This window comes from Poecilia formosa, unplaced genomic scaffold (genome assembly GCF_000485575.1).
Source record: "Poecilia formosa unplaced genomic scaffold, Poecilia_formosa-5.1.2 Scaffold167, whole genome shotgun sequence".
Classification (NCBI taxonomy): Eukaryota; Metazoa; Chordata; class Actinopteri; order Cyprinodontiformes; family Poeciliidae; genus Poecilia; species Poecilia formosa.
In genome coordinates this window covers 734,194-754,836 of record NW_006800106.1, presented here as the reverse complement: position 1 = coordinate 754,836, position 20,643 = coordinate 734,194, and the positions used below count along the sequence as shown (strand labels likewise).

General features: G+C 39.1%; 1 protein-coding gene across 1 annotated transcript in view; it reads right to left on the bottom strand.

Moving 5' to 3' along the window:
* npffr1l2 (neuropeptide FF receptor 1 like 2) overlaps positions 1 to 919 on the bottom strand; it is a 96,624-nt gene extending 95,705 nt beyond the window's left edge. The window contains exon 1 of the mRNA XM_007564749.2: positions 697 to 919. The gene's annotated coding sequence lies outside the window, so the exon portion shown is untranslated. The remainder of the gene's footprint in view (positions 1 to 696) is intronic.
* Between the last annotated feature and the right edge of the window lie 19,724 nt (positions 920 to 20,643).

Genomic DNA, 20,643 nt, shown 5'->3' with positions numbered 1-20,643 from the left:
AAAACAGCTTACTGATTAAAAATTACGATTCAGAGTCAGCAGTGCAAGAACCTACAATGTCGTCAAGTCCAACCTGTTGGAAATCATGAACCAAGTCACATGGATTTCTAAACATCTGTAAAAAAAAAAAAAAAAAAATCCCATATCTCAACGCTGTGCGTTAATCCTGCTTTGTTTGTCCCCATTTTCTGTTTCATAAAGGGACATAAAGCGTTATTTGCCAGGCGGCAAAGTGCTTGTTAAATGCAGAGAGGGAAAATTGCAGTTTTAAAAAAATAAATAAATAATTTTTTAAAAGGGGAAAATAGGATTGTGATTATTGTATAACAGCGTCATTTTTGTCAACTCCTAACTCATAAAACAAACCACTATAAAATAAAAACATAAAGAAAGTTGTGTTCCCAAAAGTTAAAAAATGTTTCCTGTTTTTGTTGTTTAAGTTTAATTTGCCTCTTTTTTATTGTTACTTTTAAATTTAGAACAGTAAAACATTTTTTTTTACTTCTATTTCCATATTTTATTGGAAAATGTTTTTGGTATACATATATATATACACACATATATATATAAACGGGTTTCGACTCATGTCACAGCAACAACAACAACAAAACCTGAGTGAGAGCAGAGGCTAAAAACGACATTAATCTTAATTAATCGCAGGAAAATTAGTCGGAACGTGAGGGGGGCATGGCTTACCTCCGCGGTGTCAGGGGCTCCAGCGACTCTCCAGAGAAGAACAAATACAGTGAGAAGTACCGAGCTTCACTCTGTCAGGAGTGGCGGGAATAATCTGCCGAAAGAAAACCCTGACTAATGAAGCTGTTAGTTCATTTTAAGAAGCTGTTAGTTGTAATTCATGAAGTAGTCTGGGCTGCTGTCTGGCGGTGCGCTGCCTCGAAGAGACTCCTCTCAGACTGACTCTGAGCTGAGGAGACCTGACGAGGAGCGGAGCGGAGTGAGAGAGAGAGAGAGGCGCTAGAGCCGCGATTAATGAACAGTTCTATTCATCCACCGAAATCCACCGAATCAAAGAGCAAACGCAAAAAAGAGGCTATTTGAACCACTTGCGAAGGGCGGACTAACTTTTAACCTTTCTAATCGATTAATAAAAGACAAATCTTAGCTTTTGTTTTCTATTTGAATCGTTCGTATCGAAAATTTTGAATCGATTTAACATTTTTCAGGGAACGGTTCCCTGGGTGGTGTGTATATAGTTTTTCGCAAATATTTTTATGAATCTATAACAAGAATTATACATTCTGCTAAGCAATTAACCGAATTTCTACCTTTGTGAGGCAAAAGTTTTCAATCATTCAATCAAGTTTATTTTGTACATTTCAGCAACAATGCATTAAAAGTGCTCTGCGTCATAAAAATAAGTAAAAGTCATAAAAGACTCTATACAGTCAAACATTAAGAAAAGAAGTAACAAGCATTACATGTTGATCAGTCCCATCATCAAAACCATCAATACATGTTGAATATGTTGGTCCATTGTGGTTCAAAACAGCTCTGGTTTTAGCCTCGATTTAAAGGGACTCAGTGTTTCGGCTGTTTTGCAGTTTTGTGGAAGTTTGTTCCAGATTTGTGGAGCAAAGCTGAATGCTGCTTCAGCACATGTTTGGTTCTGGTTCTGGGGATGCACAGCAGAACCAGAACCAGAAGACCTGAGAGGTCTGGAAGGTTGACTCAACAAGAACAACAGTTACAACATATCTTTAATATATTAGACCTATGGTGTAATCCATGAGGATTTGCACGAACTGGGTTATTGACTCCGGTCACTTGCTAAATAAATGTAGACAAAAATACACTTAATATCAACTTTTATACTTTAAATAGGGTAACACAATTATAGTTACACTTTCATTAATCAAAGACTAAGAAGATAGTCCGAAACAGCGATTAATGCCAGCATATTTGGCTTCTTTGTCAGCTGCACTGCTATTGACTAAGAACAGGGCTGAGAATATGATTTGCTTTCTAAGAGTGCATTAGTTGTTTCTCTATTTTAACATTGTGATTTTCTGATAATTGTTAACTGCAAAGCATCCACTGCATTCTGCACTTCATGCACCGCTGCTGGCAGATTGTGCCTGGTTCTTTTCAGCCAGTCCACCAGTCCAGGGTGAGCTCCGAGGTTAGAGATCTTTTCCTCATCTGCTGGTAATGTGGAGGACATGTTTTGGGGGGTTTAAAGATGATCTCATTACTCTGTGAAGTGTTGAGCAGCATGACCATGGAGTGCTGCGATCAGAGCCTGAGATATCGAACTCAAACTTCCACTATGTTGGCTAGAAAAAAATGTTCTTAAACCTGTGAGCTGCATGACTGAAATCAGATGTTAGTTTTGAGTTGTACATCTTGTTTATGTGAGTTTTTTTTGTCTGATGTGGCTTTAAGGTCATCTGCTCCAGAACAGGATTAGTGACATATTGAGACAAGTTCAAGCTCAGGGCTTTCTGTCTTTCTAAATCGTCAAACTTTCAGTCTTTCTGCATCCAAAATGGCTGTTGGTGTATGTTTACCACCTACATGTAAAGCAACGCTAAACGATGCGAAAAACATTGTGTTGCACTTTCATGGCAGAAAAGGTTCAGTGCTTTTTGTTTGAACTGAGGTTCTTTGCAGTTATCAGTTATAAAACCCTGATGTGTAAAAAAAACATAAACTACGAGACGCCATGTCACCATTATGATGTTCCAAATAAAAGTACATTTTTGGGAGTGGTGTAAGTTAACAGTTCGTCAGATGTGCTCCATCGGTTTTAGCTGACTTTAGCAGTTAAAATAACTCAAAGGGAAAACTTCAATATCTTCTGTCACTTGTTTGATGTGGCCCAGGGGAAGACACTTAACAGAAAGTTATATGATTTTAATTGACCTCCTCCTGTGGAGTCGCCTATAGCCTCACGTTCTGACGGCGGACCATCAAAGGAACACAGAAAACAACTTTAATCCTCAGATATTTCACCATTAGCCAAAAACCCACAAAATGAAGAAATTAAACTCCACCTCATAACCAGACAAGCTTTCTGAAAAGATAGTGATTAAAATGATCCATGTAGTTAAACAGACTCTTGTTTTTCCTCCTCTGAAGAAGTCTACTCATTATTTATCGATGAACGCAGAAGTGCAGCGCGCTTCTTGCTCTCCAACCTGCCATGTACCGTTCTTTACAGTCGTGTTCTTCCCCACTTGTAATATCTCCACCTGCACGACAGAATCTTTGCTTTGTAAATAATTGAATGCAAAGTGAACTTAAAACGATCAGGACTGAGGCTGAAACTAAAGTTTTGGTGTGACACCTGTATTGTTTCATGCAGTTTTGCTGATGCAGACCACACCTCAAAAGTAAAGGTAAGAGTGGGAAAAGCAAAAGGGAGGCTAGGGGGGTCACTGAGGATATCTGTGCACATTTCAAAGCAGCTTTCCAAGTAGTACAAGCCTTCAGGTCGGTTGAGGGGAACAATACTGGGAGATTTCGGCTGTGAGGATTTTTCATGTAGAACCTGTGGAATGAGAATCTTTGACACTGAGGTTGGAGTGGTTTAGGGATGCTGTTTTTCCCCACAATGCTTATTATTTTATAATACCACAATAATGAAAATGCACTACTTCCCATTCATCCTTTATTTTGTAACTTGAAGCTTGTAACTGGCTTTCTTAGGTCATCAGAGATGTTCTGGTTCTTAAGGATGACTAAAGGAAGAGGTTGTGTCTGAGCAGAGATAAGTCAGGTTAGGAGAAACAGCTTGAGTATTGTTTGTGATCATCTGTTTCACTGTCTTGCTGTGTTTTGCAGGAATCCTCCAACTTTCCAAAACACAGATTTTGTCTATTTCTGCTGCAGTCAGTCTTAGGAAACCACTGGCTCTCATAAATATATGAAATCATTTATGGTTCTTGAAGCTGCCTCTGTCAGAGAGGGCAGCTGAGGCTGCAATCCAGCAGCTTGCCACCATGAGTGTGTGAATGTGTGTGACTGAGTGAATGACTGAATGTAGTGTGAAGCTCTTTGGAGTCCTCTGGACTTGATAAAGCGCTATACAGGGCCAAGCCATTTACCGTTTAAGAGAGCAAAATGCTTCTGTATGTCCGTTTTAAGTCATTTTAGTCTTGTGAGACAAAAATATTAAAATTAGATTACGAATTAGTAGTCCTAAATCAACACATTGTTTTAAAAACATTACTTTCTCAAAATAATTATCTTACTGTCACTAATGCTCTGCATGGTGAATTGGTTGTTTTGAACACATACCAATTTTTGCTCTTCATTTAGTCTTAAACTAATATGTTTTAGTTAAGTGTTAAATGTTAGTTAAACATATAAATGGTTGCTGACAATCCTACTTAACCAATTTTCCTACAGGGACAAATTTAGCCATGTATCTATCTAAATGGGAGATTTTACATAAGATCAACTATTTTATGTCTTATATCATGTTACAATGTTATCCCCTCATCAACAACATACCTGGAGCGTTGATTTGATTTCTTCATCCATGTTTAAGAAATCCTTGAATCTCCCGTGGCAACCATTGTGCCAGACTGCTTGCTCTAACACAGCGCTGCTTATTTACCCAAAGCATCTGGTTGGAGCTGCGGTCTCCAGCCTAACTTCCACCACAAAGAGCAGCCGGCCCCCACTCAGCTCCTCCAGACTAGCGGCAGCAGCACTTAGTAAACACCTGGTGGAACTGTGCGTCTGCTGAGTTTACCGTACAAACTACTTCTCAGTCCAACGCTCCTAAGAATAGTTGTAAACTGCATAAAGGCGGAGCATTGCTGTAATGACGTGCTGAAGGCAGTGTCAGAACGAGTAGGAGCTTCTTAAAGAGACAGAGGCCCAATTCAAATTTCTTTTAACTTATGTTTGATATATACAGCTAAACGTTTTTATTTGTAAGCAATAACTGAGACCTTGATGTTTGACATAGACGCACCATCCACCACATCTGTTTGGATGCTTGATAACACAAATACTGAGTCATGGGTGCAACTTGTTGCTTTCAGGCATGTAGATGTGGTGAAGAGAACTTGCTGATGTCCAAAAGCAGCCAGAGAATGGAGAAAAAAGGATCTTTGAGAGGCTTCAAAAAAAAAATAAAAATAAAAAGTTTGCATTATTTTATCAGTAAGTCCCTCTTGGGAAAAAATGTCATTTTGGAGGAAGAACTAGCCTGAGCACAATGGTGTACAGCATACCAAACAAAATAATTAAAAACTACAGACAATTGAATCATCTTGGAAATCACCTACGTACAAAACAAAAGCTTACAAGAATATCTTATAGGATTAAGACTCCATAAAGTACTTTAGAGGTTTGAGAATTTGACCCTTCAGTTAAATGGCTTTAAGAAGAATTTTTATTTTCTTTTTCCATCTTGAACGCAAACATCCATCTTGATGGATGTTTGTGCCACATGGTCTGGTCTCTGTATTGATATACCTTACACATCTACAACATTTCAGAAACCGATCCGAATGAGAAAATCCAAGCAAAGCTGTACAGAGACATATGCGCTGAATTATTGTGTGGAGGTGTTGACTGACATGTCGCATATGGGACAACGCTGTGACCAAAGTCTGCAATATAATGATATGATATTCACAAACAGGGGTGCCATTAGGGGGAAAAGTTATGACAATTCTAAGCGCTCCTGACCGATAGGGGGCCCTCCACAATTTATTTATTTATTTTTTGTTAATAGAAATAAAATTAAAAAAAAGGGGACCCTGTCAATTACAAAATTAATCATATTGTTTTTTCGAAGATTGTTTTTAACAGTAAAAATTTAATGTTACCCCTCCCAGACCAAAAAACTCATCCATATTTGCCCCGAACCACCCGTGGATCTACATGAAATGGTTCGTTCCTGCTTGGAGCGCTTGATGGTGATGGTGTTCAGCAGCAGTCAGTAGAAGACGAGAACAACTGTGGCAGCTACTATGCTGCTAAGAAAAATGATAAAATCAGGTTTAAAAAAAATAATAAAAAAATAGAGAGAGGGAGAGAGAGAAAAAGGCAAGAGTGTCAATTTGTAACCCCAGTTTTTCTCCGAGAGAGGTGGGTAGACTGTGTGAGATTATCAACCATTTATCATAATTAGCTTAGCTACAGACTACTGCTTGCCTCCATTTCACTTGCATTAAATGAATTAAGGAAAAACAATTACCAACATATTCATATATTTAACTTTCCCTTGTATCTTTTACCACTTAACAACAGATGAGTCAGTCAGCAGCAGCTCTAAAACATGTCCCTCCTGACCTTTTCTCTTCTATGTGAAATTAAAGCTGCAGTATGTAACTTTTATAAAATATATATATATATTCACATATTTGTTAAAACTGTCATTATGTTGTGACAGTATGGTATGAGACATAATCTGTGAAAAATCTATTTCCTCTGCCTGCAGTGCTAGAAGCAACCAGTCAGTGGCAGGAGAGTTTTAGTGCTGTCAATCACAATCTCATGTGGCTCATCCTTCCTCCCCTCGCTCTGTGCTATGCTGCAACTAGCATAGCCTGTTGTGAATGCTCAGTCATTACAGGAAAATAAATGATTACAGGAAAATAAACTATTTTCCTGTAATGATATGCTGTTTCTCCACCATTAGCACATTTAGCAGTGAATGAATGAAGTTGACTGACAGCACTAAGACCCTCCTCCTGGTTCTGATTGGTTGTTTAGGCCAGAACGGTGCATTACTTTAGCTAGCAATAGTAGTTCAGGGAGGAGCTAGAGGAGATTGATTGTTTTCACAGATAATTTGTCTCATAACAAACTGTCACGACATATGCCAGCTTTAACAAATGTGGAGAAAACATATTTTTATTAAAGTTATATAATGCAGCTTGAATAAAATCCAACAACATAGCATTTTTTGAGAAGTCTGGATTGATTTATGTGTATTTTGCATGTTGTTTTTGACTGTTGCTCGTGGGGAGAGATATTTCAGTAATCTAAAACTAATAGAAAAAATGTAAGCAACATACTTGCATACTGTATGCGGACTGTTGGATGCAAAACTTATGAGCAGTAAATACTGTGCTAGTGTGCTTTGGTTCAATACTAATGTATTGAACCAAAGAAAGCAAGTTGCAAGCCTTTAAAATTTTTATGGGTCAAAAAATTGTAACAGCAGCTGCACAGGGGGGCAATGACATTTTTTGTCAGGGGGCCCAAGATTTCTGACTGCACCCCTGACTGCACGATTGGCCCAATCGAACGCGTTATACCTACGATTTTGGTTGGCTAGTTTGTGGTTTCTCAGGTTTTGAAAATCGGCCGACCATCGGCCGACAATTCTAAAATTGTTTAGTGTGAACTGGGCTTAACGCTGTCGATCAGTGCTTCCCAGTCACCATGGCAACCCTTGATACATAAAATTCTGACGCAATTGGGCAGGCGGGAGAAACTAATGCGTTCACTATAACACTTGCATTCTATTGGCTGAGAGGTTGCCAGGAGACGGTGCTTTTTTGTTCCAAACTCAAGCACAAGTGAGCAGAGATGTTTTAGAACAGCTGTCAAAGGTTACCATAGCATGGACAATCCTATGATGTCACAAGACATGTTATGATGTCACCACAGAACTTCAGTGGAATATTCAGTCGGTCAGTTCTTTAGCTTGTCAGAAAGCACAAGGTTGAGTGGAGACTGCTTCTACAGAAAACACTGGATAATTTGTGGCATATTTTTGAAACTGTTTTTGAGAAAAATGGAAACTCAGACGAGGGAATTCTTCAAACAGGAGACTCGTTGCCAGGAAGATGGACGGAAGAATGAGCAAAATCAAGATGCCTGGATTCAAGGCAAAGATACCCAGAGCGGTAATTCTTTTGAGGATGAAATTAACAGGCTAAAGACTCTTTTGGACTCAGAACAAGCCAGATTCAACGAGGAACACCGAAGAGCAAATTACTTGGAAGAAGAACTGCACAACGTGAAAATCAAGCTAAAAAAATCGTAAGTTTAATGAAAACACTGGCATTTAACGCCAGCATTTTCGTTCACTGCAAAGAATCCTTTTTTTCAATCCTTTTTTTGCAGTGAGGCAAAAAAAGGATTGAATGCCAGTGAGAACATCCTATCCTCTGAGCTCCCCTTGGAAAATAAAACCCTCCAAAATCAACTCAGAACTTGTCAAGAAAAAGAGGCACTTTTACAGAGAGAGATCCAGGAAAGTACGACCTTATATAAAGAAGTTCTGGCTAAGCTTCAAAATGATATTATCAATCTATTAGAACAGGTGGCAACGTTGCAGGAAGAGCTGGAAATAGAAAGATCAGCTAACTCTCAAACAAATACAAACAAGACGTTTTTTAAGATCATAAGAGGTGAAAACACAGCTCAGTGTACAGAGCTGAAGAAGGAAATGGCATTGATGAGAAAGATGTCTGCAGAGAAGGAGAGGCATCTACAGGAAGAGCTGAAGAAGATGAGAGAATCCTCCCAGGAACTTAACAGCAATTATCAAACTTCTGTCAAGGTCCTGGTACAACAAGCAGAGTCGTTAAAGAAGAAGCTCAGAAACAATGAAGAAACTCATGCAGAAGTGTTGAAGATGAACCAGACACTTTATGCGGCTCTAGAAGCTGAGAATGAGGCTCTTCGTCACGAACTATCATCCCTGCAAAACGGCACCAGAGAGACGGAGACATGTCTTCAGAGTGAGCTGGACCAAGTCAAAGAGGCAAACCTGGAAATGACCAAGAAATTTGATGTGATGTTTTAACCCTGAAGAAACGGATGAGTACACTGGAGCAGGAGCTGAAAGACGACAGTCTCATGCTGAGTTGGTGAAAATCAACAAAATGCTTTACGCAGAGCTTCAAGCTGAGAATGAAACTCTTTGTCAAAAAATTGCTTCAATGTAAGATGCTTCCATAGAGGCAGAGAGATGCATCCAGAAAGAGCTTAAGCAAGCCAAAGAGGCGAATCTGGAAATGGTCCAGAAGTATGAAGTCGATATTTTAGCCCTTAGAGAAGAAATACAAACAATGGAGCAGGAGCACAGGGATGAGAGATATCGGCATGCGGAAGTTGAAATATGTAATGGTAAGAGATCCAAATTCCTCCATGCTGAGAAGAACTGGATGACATGAAACGCAAGCTCTTTTTAGATGAAGTTAAACATAAAGAAGAGCTGGATGCATCAACAGCTGAAATTGAACGCCAACTTGAACGCAACTATAAGCTCTCTGAGGAGCTAAAACAGAAGGATCAGGAGAATGCCGAAGCAAAGGCTGCCCTCCTGGTAAAGAAGCCGTGACTGAAAAAGCTTCAACATGCTCTGGGTTTGAGGAAACCTGAAAGATGGAAGAAAAGGGAGGCTGAAGACGAAAACGTGTAGGACTTGTTTATGCTTGGGGCCAAGACCATGAATGTTCTCATCATAATGGATGGATGAAGATTTGTAATTCACTAGCAAGGACCACATCATAAAGATAGAAGTTTAAAGATGTATTGAAGAAGGGATGAAGGGAATGAGGGGATGAAGGGATGAAAGGAGGTGAGGAGTCAGTGTGGGGGTGGTCTTTGGGAAAATTGCTCCTCTTTTTTTTCCTGAGCCCACAGAGGACCCCCCAGACGAAACCTGCAGCAAAAGGAGTAAAGAGGTACAGGGTTGACGAAACCTAATGGACTGAGAAGAATGAGTGAGTCAAGTACTCACTGGAAAATTAGAGGTGTGGTCTGGACGTGGTCCTGCTTCCAAACTTAAGTTAACATATTGACTTCATTTCACTAGAACAGACCACACCACGAAGATTTAAAGATTTTTAAAAAAGAGGCATGATGCACAGTGCAGCAGTTGGTAGAACTGTTGCCTTGTAGGAAGAAGGTCCTGGGTTTGATTCCAGGCCTTTTGTCTGCATGGAGTTTGCATGTTCTCCCTGTGCATGGTGGGTTCTCTCTGGGTACTCTGGCTTCCTCCCACAGTCCAAAACCATGAGGTGTGGTCAAGTTAATTAGTATCTCTAAATTCTTCTTAGGTTTGTGTTTATATGATTGTTTGTCTTTGTTTGATGGACTGGTGACCTGTCCAGGGTGCACCCTGCCTCTCGCCTGTTGACCACTGAAGATGGGCACCAGCATAGACCTCAATGGGATCAGGGTGTAAGGATGGATGGACAAAGGGATGAAATTAGATAAATACATATAATTAGAGGTGTGGTCTGGACGTGGCCCTGCTTCTGAACTTAAGTTAACATATTAACTTAATTTCACTAGAACTAGAAGATATAAGTTTAAAGATTAAAAAAAAGAAGGCATGATGCACAGTGGCGCAGTTGGTAGCACTATTGCCTTGGTCTTGGTCTTAACTCGGTCTCGGGTTAGGTGGTCTTGACTACAACACTGCTATGTGGCTCCTTGGTTGCATGTCCTCCTCCGCTCACTCTCTTTCCATCCCCTTTCAGTTGGATCTCTTTCAAAATAAAAGCCACTGGTGGCAAAAAAGTGAAGTTCATGCTATGTTAGGACAGGAGACGAGATGTTTCCATCCCTGAAATTATGATGCATAGAATTGCATATCTAAGTCTAAACTATGTTACAGTAAACACAATAAAACATGCTTTATCTATGGCATTGTTCATGAAAATGGCACATTTCTGATATATTAAAATTAAATACGATAGTCACACTTAATGATATTGTATTAGCGACTAGGTAATGCATTCAGCCAGTACTTTTACTTTTAATACTTAAGTATTTTTAAAAGCCAGCACTTTTTTACTTTTACTTAAGTACAAATGTTAATGTGGTACTTTTACTTTTACTTGAGTACATTTTTGTCTGTGTATTTGTACTTTTACTTCAGTACATTTTTTGAGGACTTTCTCCACCACTGGTGCGGACAGTAACTCGGCAGCTGCGCGCTGTATTCAAAGTATTAACAGCCAGTCAATGCTTTGTAAAACGTAAATGGCAAGTCCGCTCATTGACCTTGTGGATTGGACATCGAGACTTGCAGTGCAGGCAGTGCGCCGGATGCGCTGTTGTTTTACATTGAGTCAGGAATACCAGTGGTGGAGAAATGACACAATCAAGCAACGAATCTGAAAAAGGGACGAGTAGTTTTGATATTAATTGTCAACACTAGGACAGCAAGATAACAAGGTCCAAGGGGATCACATTTCACAGGTCAGTAAAAAACGTGAATTAAAAAATAAAGAAAGTGGAGAGTAGGTTAGCTATGCTAGCTTAACTTTTATCACCTTAACATGAACTCTTGCTGACAGTTCGGAGTATTTCGGTTCAATTAACACAAAAATAAGGCGACCTACATTTTCTGACAGATAATCAGGAGAGCAGGTGTTTAAGTTAGCTAATCAACCACCGTGAGTGTTCCTTCGTAATGATCGCAAAATGAAAATTCAAAAGCATAAATCTGCAACATAAGAATGTTCTGTTTGGGTTTTTTTACGTACGTTTTTGCTTGGGAAATGTTTTTGTGTTTTATTATTATGTCTATTTATTGTTGTTTGTTTTAATTCCTGATCCACTTGAACGTAATCTTTGCTCTGCGCTCCCGAGGCTGTTTATTGGTTGCCATGGCAACGACTCTGCGCGTTACGTTAAGCTGACAGACTGAGAAAAATAATAATATAACCACCCGTTTTTCTACATTTTTCCCCTGGACGAATTGCATCATTTGTTCGTAGAACGTGACGATATTCAGAGCAATCATCAAATAGAAATATTTCATAAAGCCTATAGGAGCCAAAGTTTGTTAAATTTTAAACTATGATTCCTACAACAACAATTAAGTAAAATTAAATTCAGAAAGTTTTGATGGTATATGCTAGAGTTTAATAGTATATCAACAAGTTTAATGGTAGATGTAACAGAGTTTGATGGTGGAGTTTACCTGTGTTTGTGTGAGATCACAGTAATGTTTGGGTTGAGAGGGTTTGGTCGTCTTTATGCAAATGAATCTTTGCGTTTGTGTGAAATTACATGTAGGCATGTAAGCGCAATTGTAAATAACATCTCATGGGTATATAATGAGACCCGCTGTGATTCGGGTGTTTAGTAGGTGTCCCCTTTAATCTAACTCAAATAGAGAGCTCTAACATGTGTACATCTCTCTGCTTGTCAAAGCGGTTGCCAGAGTCATTATGTCCCCATGTATTCTATTCATCCCACTCTCATACATGTGATCTTTCTCTTCTGAGCAAATTTATGAAGCTGGCTGAGAAATTATTTAGATTTCCTACAAAAGGCGACTGGCCTCACAGAAGATTAGAGTTATTGTGAAATAATAAATAAAGTTATGTTCCCTGTTACCTTAGACTAGAACTGGAGAACAGCCTCAAGGCTTTTTTTATTTTTATATTTTTTATTATAGTTGCTTTCCTAATAGTATAATGTAGGAATAATATATTCTATTGAAAGTCTGAGCCTTCTCTGCAACAACGGTCATTATTGTGATAAGTTCAGCTTGTTGATCGACTTAATGTGGTTGAGATTTTCATCCATCCATCCATCCATCCATCCATCCATCCATCCATCCATCCATCCATCCATCCATCCATCCATCCATCCATCCATCCATCTTTCTTTGTCTGAGATTTTGTTACACAGCAAAAGGTCCAGAGATCCATCTTAACATCAACACTTATCGGGATATCCCAAGTAGAGAAAGGATCCAACGTTGGGTTGTCAGAAAAGTGCTACACTGTTCAGATCTTACCATCCATCATTAGTAACTGTGTATCTAATGATAAGAAAGCTTAAAATCTGTTTTTCACTCTTTAAATTAGAGAAAATGTCTAAAAATTCATTTACTAAACAAATACAGCAAGGTTTGGCAATGTTTTTTTTCCTCTTTTCATTCATAACATGTCTCCAGACAATGTTATTTTGTAATGGAAAGAAGCTGCTGGCTTCAATTTGAGTAAGAGGATTGGTGACCTAAATCGTTGCCAAAAACAAACCTTTAAGTTTCTAAGACATTCTCCTCTTCACAAGTACATCTGGAGATTGTGTTCATGAAAATCTTAAGCAGGATCTGTGGCAGGTGTCTGCTGAAATGCCCCGTCTTCAATGATTTAGAGATCATGATTGGAAGCTTTCACCAGAGATACTCTGAGAATGCCCTGCGAGTCATTGCTTTCCCTGTCAAATTGATCTGTTTGAAAAGTTTTGGGTGAAATAGCACCAACCCAAACACAACTTTAAACTTTTCAACAATGGGATGACAGCCTTTTTTTACCTGAGCTTTTGACAAAGAATGTGTCTCCGTGTTAAAAGTTACTACTTAGCACTGCTGCCATGTTGAAGTGGCAGCAGCAAACAGAATCAATTTTCTCCACACTTTCTTCAAAACAAAGTAAATTATACATTCAAGACATGGAGTTTTCTCCAAGGACACAATTAACAGATGAATCTAATCGGTTTCTTATTAAATCAGCTGTGGCATTGACGTGTTAATACAGCGAAGGCTTTCTTTGGTTCTGATGCCTTTCTCAGAAACTTCAAGCTCTGCAAGAGTCGTTTATCTCTACAAGAAAGTCTAACCACTGTACATACCTTTAGGTTTTTGTTGCTGTTGAGAAAGTGAGTTGTGTACTAGCTGAAAAAACCCCATTTCCTTTGGTTCTTAATGAATTTGGTAGCTGGACCTCATTTGGTCTCGGAATAAACCTGAAAAGAACCAAAAATGGAGGACGTAATTCTCTCTTCCACTTAAAATGGCAAGCTTTAATACCCTCATTATCTCTATCGCCACAGCCTGGTGTTTTTATTGAAATGTTTTTGAGGATAAAAAAGATTGGTGAAGTGCTTTTTTTTGTTGCCGTTGTGCACCTGTGAGAGCTCACTGAGAGAAACTGTACAGTTATTCCTTCTGTGGCCAAATTTAGACTCTAAAACTGCAGCGATGACAGTCATGTGTAAACTCAGGATTTACATGGTAATTAAGTTTTTTACTTAGACTTCAGAAAGTTGTCTTTTTTAAAAATATTTCACCGCTGCTGAGCCTCATGCTTGCATGACGACACATTGGTAAATTCAGCTCAGTCATTGAAGCTTGGTACAATTTTATGAGCAGCTGTGTTCAGGGTTTCCTCCAGAAAACCTGTTAAAACCCAGTGATAGGGGGCGCTAGGTCAGTCTTTCAGCGTGTTTTGTGCTAAGAAATGTTAAAAGTTACGAAAATTCAGAGGTGCACAAGCAGTCATTATAATTTGTACGTGGTAGCTTGAGGCAGATGCAGGGACAGTGTAATTTGAGCGCACCCTGTCATACCCAGTTCAACGCGACAACTCTAAACTTAGCTTAATCCGTCTTTACTGCTGTATAAAAACCCCTTTTTGAAATAAACAAACAATGCTTAGCCTGGTAGGAGGGGCAAGTAAAGTCTGGTGGCCCGCCAGGGTCATAATATGCTTGGGGAAACCCCACAAAACACCTAGAGGTTCAAAGTTCGATATATGGGACTTAAATGAAAAATACCAGTATTGGTACTGTATTGGTATTGGTGATACTGGCCCTGTACTTACTTTGTATCAGATGAAAAGCAGAATATGGAGTATCGCCCACCTCTGTTACTAACAGGCCCTTTGAAAATATTCATCAAATTTAACAGCTCAGCACATTTTTGTCTTGGTTTATGACATAAAACCTCATTGACATTTGTAGTCTGAATCACTACAATTCTTCCATATTTGTACAATTAAAGTACTTTTGGAAAGCAACTAAATGTGTCTGGAGCGGTAAATTCTTAAGGTGATTTTATGATGTGTTCATGTGTTTTTTCCAGTGTGGTTTGAGAACCAGCGCTGTCATCATGATAACATCCCTCGTGTCGGAGCCTCGCTGCATTGAAGGAGCTTTTGAAGGGAGCTGTCAGAAAACTGAAAATAGGGTTTTGGTCTATCTGAACTCCCAGTTTCAGCATACTGGCGCCAGATTCCTGTTGATTTCCTTTGTTGCCAGGATTTCTGATTTCAATAATCAAAAGCTCACAGAGAGTCTAATTATTGTAATAAGAAATTAAAATAAGAAAAGGAGCAATCAGGCAAAATTTGGAGAGAAAAAAAAATTGCAACAGGCCTGAAACTGAAAAAAACAAATGAAAAAGATAAATGCAAAAGTGTCAACCCCACATGGTGATACTGCTGCACCCGCCTTCTACATGTACCGCTGGCCTATGTATCAATCAATCAATCAATCAATCAATCAATCAATCAATCAATCAATCAATCAATCAATCAATCAATCAATCAATCAACTTTATTTGTTCCACTAGGCGACTTTGGTTACAGTGAGGGAAGTCACACGGACTCATAATGATTGAACGAAAACAACCAATCCACCCTTAGTTTTCTTCATGTGGCCTCGCACCACTGGAAGAAAAACTGAAATATAAAACAGGCAGAAACATGGAAACTGTTCCCCCGTCTTAACTGCCGTCAATCCAGGGTTAGTTTTCCTCGACGAAGAAGCAAACAATCAACTATTCCCCATGAGAGCTCCTGAAGCAGTAATCTACAGATTGTAGATGCTCAGCAAGTGAACAAGATCATTGCTTATATGTTGCAGTTTATATTTCCATATTCATCCTTTTCCAAACCACAAAAATGTCCCATCTTGCCTTCTGAATAGAGCAAATTTTTAGCCTGTTTTATCAAACTGGCTGGGTTCCCATTACAAAACTATGTTCATATTCCGCTAATGTTGAAAAAACATGATTTTGCATATTGTGGTATTTCAGTCAAACAAGAAACACAATTAAAGTCACACGAGGATCAGTTTGTCCATGCACAACATACCACTCGTACTCCTACCACTTCCTGTTGTCTTCTTCTTTTCTGCCAGCAGTAACATCTGGTTGTTGATCATGTGACTCTTGTGACGTCAAAAAAGTGTTTCCAATGAAGTTTTGCAAAATAAACCAATTTCAGTATGTCAAAAAAACACAACATATTCTAGTTGCAAAACGTTTTATCGAAAAAACAAGAGTTTCTTCAAAATTGGTGTTTCTATTAAGTTAATTTATTTTTGAGATGTCAAATTGTACATTTATAAGGACATTGGAAACACAACTAAAAACACATCAAAAAGCTGATTTGGATCTTGAATATAACTAAAACTTGATAAAGAAAAACAAGGCATAGATAATGGCAGGAAAAATAATAATAATCAAGGCTTGGAAGAAAGTAGAGACAAAACACAAGTAGACTAGATGGAGGGTAAATGGACTTAAACAAGAACATGACCAGGAGAGAAGTGAACTTCAATAAATGAAAAGAGTACAGCAATAACCAGGGCAAGAAAGCAAACCTTAAAATAAGGCCTGGAAGAAGAACAGAGACACGAAACACGATCAGAACAAGCAGGAGAATATCCCAGAAAACAGACAGGAAACAAATCCCAGATTAACAGAAAACCTGAAGAGCAGAACTATGAATACAAACCTAACAGGTACGACTAATAAAGCAGAGACAACACAATGCACTAGAACAAGACTGTGAAGAATAAAACTCAGAACAAAACACCCATACAACTGAAAGAAACCAAAGCGGTCATTTAATATCAGGAGATTATACAGTCGTTGAAAAGCAGCTTATTCTATGATTTTTACTAAGAAAGGTTAAGTTTGATCCAGACTGTTAATTAATGACCTGTCTAGACTATTTGTCTTAAAAAAGTGCCTTAATCACAGCTGCTGTTAGACACTGAGTGAAGATACCTGAAAGCAGTGACGTATTTACGTCGACAAGCTCTGAAGCCACACAACGCGCAACACTGTTAGAAAAATAATAATAGCTGGAATAGAGTCAAGGTAGCAAGTGGTGTAAGATGTCATCTGGGTTCTTGTGAGTGGTTGGTTTGTGTTTTGTGTGGACACAAGAGGCAGCACAACTGAATCGTGACAGTAAAAACAGAGGAAAAGTCACTGGAGGCGCGACTGAATCCAAACTCAGGGTCCACTGATTCAGGAGAATTTGTCACCTTGTCAACATGAGAACAAAAATAGCAGACAGATTTGACACAAGCATTTTTATTCTGTAGATAACTTAAGGAACTTGATTTTTGTTACTCACGGTATCGATCGTGGTCTAATATTTGAGTAAGGCTGCGGAGGTAGAGCTGTAGATTTGAGAAACACTGCCACCTGCAGGTGGGAGTTAGTAGTCACCTAAACCCAAAGTTTCTCATCATTTTTGCAGAAAGTTTACAATTTATACTTTAGTGGGAAAAAAGTGTGGGGAATCTGTTGCACAAATTTTCACTACTGGAGGAACTTACTATCATGATTCACAAGGTGTGTTTGATTGTGTTTAATTGACTAATTAAGTGCATTGATGTGTTGTGAATTGGTGCTAAACAGATTGAACTGAGTGAAATATTGCCTCTAATATTTAGACTTCTTCCTAAAAATGCCACATGACGCAAAAGCACCTGGTCATTCACAGGATGTAAAAAACAAAAAACAAAAACACCTTCTGCTCTGTGATCCGGTTCTGATGCTCATGTTTGCCACTGTTGGTACTGGATAGGGGTCAGCAGGGTCACACTAATTGGTCTGCATTGTTTCCTAATGGGCTGTGGCCATTACTGCCATGTCTGTGACCCTGCCGCGGGGTCACCACTTCTCCTTCTCATGCCAAAAACACTCCCAGACCAGCTAAATGCTAATGCTAAAGTCAAGTTTGAGGGAGTCGCTGCCAATGAGTCTTAACTGTGTTGGTCATGAGAAATGTGCTTGAAAGTTGGTCTCTACTTGATCAAAAGGTTCTCCGTTTTGCCGCAGCTGTTATCGTTCTTGCTTTAAAAGCAGGTTAATTTAGCTGGGAAATTTACATAATTTCTCAGGTGACTGAATCTATGCAGGTAGTTCATTTTCAACCATTTATCAGCACATGGAGAGAGTGATAATGCCACAACGGAGTGCCATTGTTCCATTTCTCCTTCTCTTTGTGTTTGCTATTATGTCATTCAACAAACAGGAGCCACTGGTTCAAACCCATCTGCGGCCTTGTTTCCCGACCAGGAGAATCCGCTCACACCTCTGCATCATCTCACTCCTGTCTAAGTCTGGATCTCTTCAAAGAAATTCTCATTTCAGCCTTTTCTGGTGTGTGAAAAGTACCTGGAAGCCGAGCTGTTTGTAGATTTCAACCTTTTTTTGTCCCCTGATTGTGCGGTTCACATTGATCCATCATCCACTCTGGTCCTCCTCTTTTCAGGGAGTTTATTCATGGCCTTTGCCGACCGTCAACCGACGGCAAGGTAGGAGCATCATGACGAGGTTCTTTGATTGTTCGTCGTAGAGCGACGCGTTCCCAGCTGTCACACGGCTGACGTTAGGAGCAGCAGATGGAACTGTGGCTTCCGTTAACGCCAACCTATCAGAGCGGAGTGAACTGGCAGGGGGGATGTTGGTGAAGTGACCGATCCAGTACATCCCCATTCATTCTCACTCCTTTGTGGAAACAACCCTGAACAAGCTGTCTGCGTGAGCTCGGATCGCTCGGTCTGTTGGCTCCGTCTTACCTCTTTACCGACCTTTTGAGTGGAAACTGATTAGTTGGGTAATGAGGTCATTCAACGACCTCAATGCCACTTTATTCATTCAATGACCCCCCCAGTTTCGCCCAAGTGGGAACACAGGTGCACTGAACAGCCACACTGACTCAGTCAATTCAATTTCGCTTTGGGGACCAATAAAGTATTTTTTTTTATTATTTGAATTGAGAGGAAATGCTGCACTGGATGAGATCAATGAAGAAAAATGTCCAGTTTTATAGTAGATTTATAAGAGAAACTTTATGGTGCTCTGATCCCCTTCAGTCTTCAGATCATCTCGCTCCTGAATGATAAAAATTATTATATTTCTTTCTTTTTATGGAATAAGGAAAGCATAAAAAAAATCAATGCTTCCACCCAGAGACTAGCTATTTTTTGAAAGGAGGTTAAGTAATAGTGATGGTCTCTTAAGCTGACAAAGGAAGAGTGAAGGACCACTGTCCACAGGGATCGCACAGATGCCACAGCTGACATTTAATTTGCTCTAATGCTCTTGACATTAAACCCTCACCTGTTAATTAATATTTGGAGTGCCTTGAAGAGAAAATTATTTCTCCTGGGTAGCTCGGAAAAAAAGAGAAAAAACCCCAGCTTGAATCCTTGCCTGTGCGGCTTGAGAACAGAGAGCAGAGAAGAGAAACGGAGATGCTGATGAAACTATCCCACAGGATTCTTGCTTTATTTTTTATTCATTTGATCTTTTTAACCAGGAAAATCATTATTCAGATTAATATTCTTCTTTTTTTTTGTTTGTTTGTTTTATCAGTTTACAAACAGACGTAGCATGAATTTACCCTGACGGTTATATGAAATCCAGAGTAGGTCTGTCACGATAACAAATTTTGCTGAGCGATTAATTGTCTAAAAAATTATTGCGATAAACGATAATACTGTTTCAAGACCTTTCGACATTGATTTAATAGAAATGACTAATAATACATGCAATTTCCTGCCATAGATAGATACACTTTATTTTCAAACGAACACATAACACTGGAAGAGATGAACTAAATAAATAAAACAACCAAAAATAAAATGGATTCTCAGTCTCCATTAACAAAAAACGTACTTGAATAAAAACTAAACAACATAAAGCCAAAGTGGAAATAAATATTGCATTCAACCAAAAGAGTGCAGATTATGAAGTCTGTATACTATATTGCCCTTCAGTAATCACTAGATTTAGAGAAAAAAAAAAGATGGGCACATCCGACTACCTAATGCAATATTCACATTACACGATTTTTGCCCCTATTTTCCCCTTAAAATAATCTTAGAACGTTGGTCGCTGGTGATTTCGTAACCGATCATCCTATAGTGTGATGTAGATCGTCGTGGCCGCTCCGATCTAAATCAGGGGTTTTCCCCGACTGGGAGCTTAACGCTGAATGTGACAGGTAGCCAATCAGAAAGCGCGGATTCTCCTCCGCGCTTTCTGAGGGGAAATTACAAAAGGGAATCCCAAACAGCTGACACGACCCGAAGTCCAGCGGACGTTGGAGATTTGTGGAAACAACATTAATATTTATTCAACATTTTATGCAAAGAATATAGAAATGACAAGGAGAGGAGCTGGAGCCAAATTGCTACCGCAGTTGATAAACCCGGTAACTTTTCAGCTGCTCTTCGTTAACGTGACATAAATAGGTTATAATGATTTTCATTCAGTCAGGACTTTACGCTGACTCTAGCCACATGCATCACATGTAGATTCTAGTAAAACATTGATTAATGTCTGGTTTTAAAATTAGTTAACTGGACTTGTAGCCATTATGTTGTACCCATGGACACCACAGGGCACTACGAACCCGATCGAACCGTTATACCTAGGGGCTGATGTGTGGACTCTCAGGTTTTGAAAATGGGCCGACAATCGGCCCGACAACTCGTTAGATTATTCGTTACCGAAAAAGTGGTCCGATTAGAGGAAGGCATTACAAAGCAGCGGCGGCACCGGACATCTCTGCTTATAACAAACAAACCCCTATTTTATGGGATGAGTGGCAACTCCAGTCTATAATTTAAGAATCTGATCAAGATTAGAGCCTAAAACGTTATAGTTCAAATCCAGTAATCAGATTAAAGTTATTTTTATGT